This window comes from Tenrec ecaudatus, chromosome 18, assembly GCF_050624435.1.
Source record: "Tenrec ecaudatus isolate mTenEca1 chromosome 18, mTenEca1.hap1, whole genome shotgun sequence".
NCBI classification, from domain to species: domain Eukaryota; kingdom Metazoa; phylum Chordata; class Mammalia; order Afrosoricida; family Tenrecidae; genus Tenrec; species Tenrec ecaudatus.
The window spans coordinates 28,807,165-28,818,357 of NC_134547.1; positions in this window are offsets into that span (position 1 = coordinate 28,807,165).

Below are 11,193 nucleotides of genomic sequence, written 5' to 3' on the forward strand. Positions count from 1 at the left end.
CGTTTTACCTTGGAAACCACTTTATGGCAACATGTCCAGGGAGAATGGCTAGCCTTGCTGTGTAAGATTTAGAAAAGCTTATAGAAAAAAGGCAGCTGAAGGAGAAGTGGCCAGGAGAAACATTTGGGGGAACTGGCCTTCTATTCCACTCATCTCTACAGAAGCGGCAGTTGGTGTCTCGTGCAAGGTACAGGCAGTCGTGGGGGTGGAGATGAGAAGACGCCAGAGGAGGACCAATGACTTGGGGTCCACAGCACGAACCCGCCTGTGAATTTTAGAACAGCCAAGGTTTTCTAGTCACATGCTCTGGAAAAGAAATCTCTCCCATAGCGTCCCAATCACGAGTCTGTGGAAAACCTGCTTGGACGCCCCCCAGGGCTGGGCGCTCTCGACTCTGGAAATTGCATGTTCTGCAAGAGCAGAGTCCGCCGAACACCCGGATCACCACAGAGTGTTTTGAATGTGCGTCCTCTGCCGGAGAGGGTCCACAGGCCTCAGCCTCGGCACGCTCTCTCCCCTTTTCCTAGCAAGCGCTTCCTTCCGTGTGCAGCCTGCCAGACTCCTCCTCGGAAATCCTTCCCTGAGGATCAAGGCTGAGGGCAACCTCCTCCCCGACCAGTCAAGGACCCTGTGTACTGCGCAAGCTCTAAGTCATGCTCATTATGTGCTGCCACAGCTGGCTCCCCACAGCCTCTGGTGGGGCAGGAGCAGGCACGGCAACAAGCTCCAAGTTGGGATCTCCCATGCGTTTTTCCAGCAAGCCACGGGAAGGACTTTTCAAAGTGGTAGTGACTTTTGGCAGAAATGTCATAGTACTGAAGGTTCTTTCCGTGGAAGACAATGGATTTTGCCTTAATTTTCCTGTCCTTAATGTCCACTTTGTTGTCACACGGCATGATGGGTATGTTTTCACATACTTGAACCAGATCCCTGTGCCAGTTAGGCACACCCTTTTTATTTTAATCGTTTTATTAGGGGCTCATACAACTCTTATCATAATCCATACATACATCAATTGTGTAAAGCACATTTGTTCATTCATTGCCCTCATCATTTTCAACATTTGCTCTCCACGTAAGTCCCTGGCATCAGCTCCTCATTTTCCCCTCCCTCCCCGCTTCCCCCTCCCTCATGAACCTTTGATAATTCATAAATTATTATTTTGTCATATCTTGCCCTGTCCGACGTCTCCTTTCACCTACTTTTCTGGTGTCCGTCCCCCAGGGAGGAAGTCACATGTAGATCCTTGTAATTGGTTCCCCCTTTCCAACCCACCCTCCCTCTGCCCTCCCAGTATCGCCACTCACACCACTGGTTCTGAAGGGATCATCCGCCCTGGATTCCCTATGTCTCCAGTTCCTATCTGTGCCAGTGAACATCCTCTGGTCTAGCCATACCCATAAGGTAGAATTGGGATCAAGTTAGGCACATTCTTGTAGGTAACCCTTGAGGTTACGTCAAACATTATAATGGCACACTGGGCTTGAATATGATAGCCATCTCTCAGTCCTCCACAGTTCTCTTGACCAGCCGTGTCCCACACATTGAATTTCATATGTCCTCTGTTGGTATGGACCACAAGGGGATGGATCTCAACTCCTAAGGCAGCTACATACTTCTCAAATTTACCAGTCAGGTGACGTTTCACAATGTCGTTTTTCCAGTACCACCATCACCCACTAGTATGAGTTTGAACTGGACGTGGGGTTCTCCTTAGATGGTATAGTAGTCTGGGTTGTGCTAACCTGGCCAATAAACACATGTGGGGTTAATTGGAGGGCGGAGGAATAAATGGCTCGGCGAGCCTTGCCTTTCTTGTCTCTTGCTCTTTGATTATCAGACCAGTGTGCAGCTGCCTTGTTTGTTCTGGCCTCAATTTGCACACTACACTACCTGTGGGACACCTAACCCGTGGACTGTGTCGCTGTAATTTGAGGCTCCTTCAAGACCAGCTTTGCCACACAATTGGAATTTCCATCTCTTGAGCTGGGGACTGTCAGACCCTGTCGTCTGGCTGACTGTTGGTGACCTGCCTTGCTGCTTGCTGCCTGTGCTCCTCAGGCCTGGAGGTCCTGGTCCCGAAGGAAGGAACTCTCCCACCTGGAAACACAGCACAGATTCCACTGAACTGCAGCTGAGAGTGCCCCCTGGACACTTTGGGCTTCTCATGCCTTTGGATGAACAGGTCAGGAAGGGTGTCACTGTACTGAGTGGTGTGATTGATCCTGATTGCCAAGGAGAAATTGGACTGATGTTACATAATGGAGGTAAAGAAGAATATGTCTGGAATCCAGGACATCCCATAGCTACCACACCCTGTGATTAAAGTAAATGGTAAATTACAGAAACCCAATCCTGACAGGACATCTAATGACCCAGACCCCTCAGGAATGAAGGTCTGGGTCAGCCCACCAGGCAAACAACCACAGCCAGCTGAGGTGCTTGCTGAGGGCAAAGGTAACACAGAATGGGTAGTAGAAGAAGTATCAGTTACAACCACGTGATCAATTGCAAAAGTGAGGTTTGTAATTGTCAGTGTATTTTCTTTTTATGTGCTTATTGCATATATTTCCTTTGTTTATGTATGATATATCAGATACAATTGGACTCAGTGTGTTTTCATTTCTATATATGATAGATGATTGATGATAAGTATAAGTGTGATTTCATCAATGTCCAGAAGTTATATAATTACATATGGCTAAAGAAACAAATCCACAGAAACTCATATATAAGAGAAAGTTTTACATAAAGGTTAAATGTGCATCAAGAAAACATCACAACCCAGTGCTGCCCAAGCCCACAAGTCCAACATTAACCCATTAACCCATATGTACATCACCAATCCACAAAGTCCTCCTCCATCTCACAAAACAGACACAATGATACTGACTGCAGGAGGAAAGCCGAGTCAGTGAATGTGTAAGCATCTCAGCACTGGCAGGGGTCTCCACACAACTGCTCCAGCGCCCAGGGCTGGATCAGGGTAGGTCCATGTGGCTTCTCCTCAGGGATGTCCTACAGGAAGTGAGCCTTGCCAGCTGAAGCAGGGACCTGGCTACAGAGGACAACACCAGAGACACAGTGTGGGAATTGCGCCTGATCTTATCCCACCACACAGATGCAAAACACTAAGGGGGTGCAACAGAACAGCAGGGAATGGAGCGGCGGGGTCCCCAGGGAATGCCAAAGGTGCACTTTGGGGCCAGGATGTGGTGCCCCAACAGACTGGACTGGAAAACACTCCTAAAGGCCAACAAATAATCCTTGAATTAACTACAAGTTTTTCTTTCTTGTATTCTGTTTTTTTTTGTCATTGGTATGTTGTTGTTGTTTTGCTGTATATTGTTGCTTGGTTTTGCTCTGTCTTGTTTTTGTGCATGTTATTATCTCCGCAGGTCTGTCTAAATAAGATAGGCTGGATGAACAATCTGGAGGAGAAAACAACGGGACCGACAGTTCCGGGGGGACATGGGAGAAGGGGAAGTGGGGTGAAAGGAAGTGGTGTTAACAAACCCAGGGACAAGGGAACAAGTGATCCAAATCGGTGTGGGAGGCCTGGTAGGGCATGATCAAGGATAATGTAACCAAGAGGAATTTCTGAAACCCTGGTGGGGACTGAGCATGATAGTGGGACAAGAGGAAAGTCAAGGGAAATAGAGGAAAGAATTGGGAGGCAAAGGGTATTTATAGAGGTCTAGATAAAGACATGTACATATATGCAAATACATTAATAGATGAGGTTTGCCAGATCTTTATCCAAATGCATGGATTCTTTGGCAGTCTTCCTTACTCAGCATGCACATGCATATGAGGCCACTGGGAACAGAAGCATGGTCTCTCCACGTTCTGGTGAGTGTGCGCGTCACTGTTTCAGAATGTGTATTGCCACGTGGCCTTCAGCTTGTCCTTTTCTTTTTGTAACAGAGACACAGGAGTTACTACCCAGCCTTCCCATGGTGTCTTACAGTCTTCTATTGAAGAATAAACTCTAACTAGCTGCCCCGGAGTCCTTTCCCTCTCACTGCAACCCAGTAGGACAGAGTCGAGCTGCCCCTGGGGGTTCCCCAGACGAACTCCCTTCAAGAATAGAAAGCATGGTCTTTCTCAGCAGCCTTCTGTTAGTACACAGATGAATGGCTGTTTCCTGTCTTTTGACATTGTTGTGGTCAATTTACTTGAAGATTTCTGTGGGCCCATCTGTGAGTACCTGGAATAAATTCCTAGAGGTGTAATTCCTAAGTGAAAGGCGAATGCTAACGTAAACTGAGAACAATATTGATAAACTGTTCACCAAAGAGCTGGTATCAACACAGACTCCTTCCTATTCACCCAGCCAGACAATACAGCACCTAAAAGATTTTATTAAATGCTACCCCATATTTTATTTATTTTCACGAGCCTGGGTGGTGGTTTGAATGTGTGTGTCTGTGATTCGGAGTATTGAGTACTCTTAAAATATAGTATGCCCTCTATGTAACTTCTTTTGAGTTGTGATTTCTTTTCATGTGAGTTCTTTATAGAGAAAGAAATGAATCCTTGTCATTTTAAAGAACTATAATGTGGAACTAAATGTGACTTAGCATCAATGACTTTGTGTGGCTCTCCATATGAATGGTCACAAGTCCACAAACAATGCAGTCTTTTGTCTTTCTAACTTTTTACTGTGAATTGGGTGAGGGTTTACAGAGTGAATCAGCTTTGTATTCAAACATTCACACACATTGTGTTTCATTTCACTGGATTGTGATCCCCGCAACAGAACTAACATTCACTTACTGCACTCCCTGCCTGTTTTCCTGTTTGCATTCTTCCCTCTCAGAAACCTTCTGTACGGTTTCCCTTGGGTAAATGCTGCCCTTTTGATCTCAACCGGTTGCTGATTCTAAGGTGTGCCTACCTCCCCAGTGTTGTTCCCCACGCAGCCATGGAGGGGACTTTATTCACAGGGCTGAAGGGTGTCCACAGGCCAGAGGCTCAGGGGATCCGCTGAATCTAGTCAACCACTTAGCCTGATCTTTAAAAAAATCCATTCTGGAAGCACATTTCCAGAGTATTCTTATTTAGAAAACATGCTCCTTAAGAAGCATCTTAAAGTTGTTGGCAAAACACGCAGTCCGTACGGTGTTATACATTTGCAAGGTGAGGTGACTTAAAACAATTTGTAGTTAGAAAACTAAAAAAAAGATTAAAATTGTTTACAAGGATCCACATGTGACCTCTTCCCTGGGAGAGGGATGGCAGAGAAGGGGGGAAGGGAGACTCCGGATAGGGCAAGATATGACAAAATAACGATGTATACATTACCAAGGGCACATAAGGGAGGGGAGAAAGGGGAGGGAGAGGGAAAAAAAAGAGAACCTGATGCAAAGGGCTTAAGTGGAGAGCAAATGCTTTGAGAATGATTGGGGCAGGGAATGTATGGATGTGCTTTATACAATTGATGTATGTATATGTATGGATTGTGATAAGAGTTGTATGAGCCCCTAATAAAACGTTTAAAAAAACAAAAAATTGTTATTTATACCTATCTCCATTGTTATAAAACTATAAAATGAAGACGACAAATCTTTCATCATTCATAAAATTATAAGATAACATAGATGCGTTCATTTACAAGCCCTGGTGGCAGAGTGGTTACACGTTGGGCTGCTAACCACACAGTCGGCGGTTGGAAACCGCCAGCCTCTCCGGGAGAGAAACACAAGGCTTTCTCCTCCTGTCAGTAGCCCCAGTCTCGGAAGCCCACAGGGCTGCTATGGCTGAGAATGGACTCAATGGCAGTGAGCCGGTTTTGGTTTTGGGTATGAAGTACAAGTTGTTCCCCTTCCTACAACTGTTACCAGTTTGGTGGGTTTGGGCCTAACTTCATTCTATACTCAAATATTTAGAGATTCTTTTTTTATTTGTTAACCAAGAAGTGAAAACTACATGCTATTCTGTAACATGTCCCGGCCCCCCAGTTACAAGTTCACATGGAGGTCAAGAATGGTAACCTTTGTGATTTGGTTTTCTAACCCTCTAAGCCTACTACACAGCACTTCACACCACAGAGGCCACTACCTGGCAGAACCGGTCCAGCCCTTGGAAAGGGGTGCAGTAGCATGCAGAGTACAGCCAGCTGGTTTCTCCAGGCAGCTTTGACGTCATCATGTTTGGGGTGCTTTTTAAAAAAATTATCATAGCATTTTCTTTTATTTATTTTTTACGGAAGTAGGTTTTATAAAATCACTTTCTTGGGGCTCATACAGCTCTTATCACAATCCATACATCCATCCATCGTGTCAAGCATGTTTGTTGCCATCATCAGGTTCAAAACATTTGCTTTCTACTTGAGCCCTTGGTATCAGCTCCTCATTTTTCCCCTCCATCCCCCACCCTCCCTCCCACATGAACCCTTAATAAAATGACAGTAGCAATACCAGGAGGGTAAGGGGAAGATGGTGGAGAAAGGGGAAACTGATCACAATGATCTACATATAACACCCCTTCCCTCCCCAAGTGGGGCCGGACAATAGAAAAATGGGTGTAGGGAGACATCAGTCAGTGTAAGACATGAAAAGAAATTGAATCCTCAAGGGTTTGGGGTGCTTTTACATGGAGTATTGGGGGTCTTAGACTTGAGAAAGTTGAGTATGGCTCACAGGGCAAGAAAGGTAGAGTGGGGGCCTCTGCAGCTAGCACCTAAAACCTCATGTCTTCATCCCCAAAGGAGATAGAGCTCACCATCTTATTGAAGTGTGTGGTTGCTTTGTTTGCTCGACTTGCTTTGATGTTTAAGATGCACTGTGAGCCATTAGCCCTCACAGCTCAGTGCAAGAAGGAATGGGGCCAGCTGGAGGGCAACAGAGCTCCAGTCAAGCGGCTGAGCAGTGAGGTCTGGAAGAGTCCCTCCTGCTTATACCGCCTGTGTGTCAGTCTGGGTGCTTTAGAGAAACCAATCCACAGAAACTCATGTATAAGAGAGAGTTTTATATAAAGGTTAAATGCGCATCAAGAAAACATCCCAACCCAGTGCTGCCCAAGCCCACAGGTCCAACATTAACCCATTAACCCTTATGTCCAACACCAATCCACAAAGTCCTCCTCCATCTCACAAAACAGATGCAATGATGCCGACTGCAGGAGGAAAGCCGAGTCCGTGAACGTGTAAGCATCTCAGTGCTGGCAGGGGCCTCCACACGACTGCTCCAGCACCCAGGGCTGCATTGGGGTAGATCCATGTGGCTTCTCCTCAGGGTTGTCTTGCAGGAAACTGGCTAAGGCAACTGCACCCTGGTCTGACCATCAGAAAGCAAGAGACCCGAGAACTCCAAAGGTGAGGCTCACTGAGCTATTTATCCCTCCGCCCTTCAATTAACCGCACATGTGTTTATCAGCCAGGTTGGCACAATAAACTAACTCAGCCTGCTTACAGGTAAGCACACTTCCCCCAGAGAAAGGGCGCTTTTCCTTCCACTGGAGTCATGACCAAAAGATCAGACGAGCTGTGGGATGACATCAAGGGCATCATCATACATGAAGAAAGCAAGAGGACATTAAAGAAACAGGAAAGAAATTAAAGATCAAAATGGATGGGAGAAGAGACTCTGGAACTGGCTTTTGAACGTAGAGGAGCCAAAGCAATGGAAGAAATGCTGAAGTAAGAGAGCTGAACAGGAGATGTCAACGAGCAGCGCAAACGGACAAAGGAAAGTATTGTAATGTAGTGTGCAGAGCCCTGGAGTTAGAACACGCTTCACATTTTTCAAGATGGAAGAGAAAACTCAAGCCCCCAGATGCAATAATGAAGGACACTGAAGGAAAAACACTGAATATGCAGGAAACGGAAAAATATGGAAGGAATACCCAGAGTCACTGTGCCAAAAAGACTTGGTCGATGATCCATCATTTCTGGAGGAAGTACACGATCAAAAATTGGTGGACTTAAAGGAAGAAATCTAAGCTGCACCGCACTGGTGAAAACAGAAGGCTCTTGGAATTGACAAAATATCCATCGAGAATGCGTTTTCTTGTCTACGCCAAGGACTTTGGAAATCTTGCCAATCAATTGAAAGCGATCTACATTTGTGCCCATTTCATAGGAAGGAGCACAAAGCGGATGTGAAATATGGAACACTATCACTAGGGTCACACGCAGTGAAATTTTTCTGAAGGTAATTGCAAAAACAGTTGCAGGAGCACTGCAAGCAGTCCAAAGCAGGATGAGAAGAGAACGTGCAAGGATGTCAGATGCATCGTGACTCAAAGCAAAGAATGCTAGAAACAAGGTTTGCCTGTGTGCTGTTGGCTCTGCAGAGGCATTTGTCTGTGTGTATCACAGCAAAGCATGGATCAGTGGTGAAGAATGGGAATCTGAGAACACTTCATTGTGCTTTTGCAGAGCCTGTACAGAGATCAGCAAAGTGGAACTGCATGGTCTAAAATCAGAAAATGGTTGTATCCTTTTACACTCCTTATCTGCCCTCTCTGATGAGCAAACAATCTGCGAAGCTGGATTGTATAAAGCAGGCCCATCAGGCCTGGAGGGTGCGCATGAGACAGCCTTGCTTGCTGAAAGCAAAGAGGACTTGAACCACGGACGAAGGTGAAAGACGAGAGCCTTGAGTAAGGATTGCATCTCAATGCAGAAAAAGCAAAATCCTCACAACTAGCCCAATGAGCAGCATGAGGATAAACAGAGAAAAGGCGGAAGTTGTCGAGGATTTCATTTGACTTGAATCTACAACCAACACCATGGAAGTAGCAGTCACGAAATCAAAGGATGATGCATCTATCTGACAAGAATCGAAAACTCCAGATAGGTAAAAATTTCAACAACTTAACAACAAAAAGGCAAATAGCCAAATCATAAAATGGGCAAAGGCCTTGACTAAACATTTCGAGGAGGAGGATATTCGAATGGTCATCAGAAGGTCATGAGAGGGGCAGCATCATTGGCCATGTCAGTTATTACCACCAACATTTGCCCTTTTGTGAAACCAGCGTCAGATACTTCACACATTCAGAATGAAACATATAAATTCTTCAAAATGATTGAAAGAGTATTGTTGCATGCAGATAATCCTACCTTTGGGTGTGCCTCTGTAGATGATTAAAGCAGACGATTCCATTTACTTTCTTTCAAATGCTCTGTGACGTTTCAAGGGGAAAAAAAGGAACGCTAATTGGATCGACTAACTTGGGTTGTAAGCTGATCAGTGATCTTGGTCATCTGGGTCCTAAAGGGACGGTCTGGCCACAGATTGCTGCAGATGAATCACTCAGACCTTCCCAGCTCCTTTCTTACTCCGCCTAGAATAATCGCAGTGATCTTCATAATTCCTGGTGCAGCTTCAAGAAGAGAAGCGATTGTTTATTGTGCATTTACCATATAGATGTCACTTAAGTAACAAAACCTTTATTGTCTTAAAACAAGAAAGATTTTAACCTTTAAAAAAAAAAGCTCGTGAGCTATCATTCCACTTCCACTTGGATGACGCTGATATAAAAACAAAACCTAACCAAACAAAAAAGACGTGTTGATGAGAACGTGGGAAAACTGGAACCCTTACCCATCGTGTGTGAGAGGACCAAGAGGTACAGCCACGTGGAAAGCAGTGCCATGGTTCCTCCTAAAGCGAAACACAGAGTGACCATAGGAGGCAGCAATGTCACTCCTGGGCTACACTCAGAAGACTGGAAATCAGAAACACAACGAGACTTGTCCACTGATGTTCAAAGCAGCACTCTTCACGACTGTCTAAAGGCGGAAACAGTCTAAATGCTCATCCCTAGATGAGTGCGTAACCCAAGTGTGGCAGATGGAATACTACTCAGCCGTGTAGGAGAAACGAAATCTTGATATTTGCTCCCAGGTGCGTGGAGCTTGAATCCACTATGTTGAGTCGATCACAAAAGGACAAATGTTGTATGACCTCACTTATACAAAAAGACAAGAAAAGACCTATGTGCATGTATTCGTTGATTAGTAGTTAGGTGGGGTAGGAGGAAGAGAGACAGTGAGGGTTAACAGTGAAGAAAAGAATAACATTGAACAATGACCGCACAGCTAACTGTTGATGCCAATAGCCATACACCTGGAAACTGTTGATGCCAATAGCCATACACCTGGAAACTGTTGATGCCAATAGCCATACACCTGGAAACTGTTGATGCCAATAGCCATACACCTGGAAACTGTTGATGCCAATAGCCATACACCTGGAAACTGTTGATGCCAATAGCCATACACCTGGAAACTGTTGATGCCAATAGCCATACACCTGGAAACTGTTGATGCCAATAGCCATACACCTGGAAACTGTTGATGTCAATAGCCATACACCTGGAAACTGTTGATGCCAATAGCCATACACCTGGAAACTGTTGATGCCAATAGCCATACACCTGGAAACTATTGATGTCAATAGCCATACACCTGGAAACTGTTGATGCCAATAGCCATACACCTGGAAACTGTTGATGCCAATAGCCATACACCTGGAAACTGTTGATGCCAATAGCCATACACCTGGAAACTGTTGATGCCAATAGCCATACACCTGGAAACTGTTGATGCCAATAGCCATACACCTGGAAACTGTTGATGCCAATAGCCATACACCTGGAAACTGTTGATGCCAATAGCCATACACCTGGAAACTGTTGATGCCAATAGCCATACACCTGGAAACTGTTGATGCCAATAGCCATACACCTGGAAACTGTTGATGCCAATAGCCATACACCTGGAAACTGTTGATGCCAATAGCCATACACCTGGAAACTGTTGATGCCAATAGCCATACACCTGGAAACTGTTGATGCCAATAGCCATACACCTGGAAACTGTTGATGCCAATAGCCATACACCTGGAAACTGTTGATGCCAATAGCCATACACCTGGAAACTGTTGATGCCAATAGCCATACACCTGGAAACTGTTGATGCCAATAGCCATACACCTGGAAACTGTTGATGCCAATAGCCATACACCTGGAAACTGTTGATGCCAATAGCCATACACCTGTAAAATGTTGATGCCAATAAGCCATACACCTGGAAACTGTTGATGCCAATAGCCATACACCTGGAAACTGTTGATGCCAATAAGCCATACACCTGTAAACTGTTGATGCCAATAAGCCATACATCTGTAAACTGTTGATGTCAATAGCCATACACCTGTAAACTATTGATGCCAATAAGCC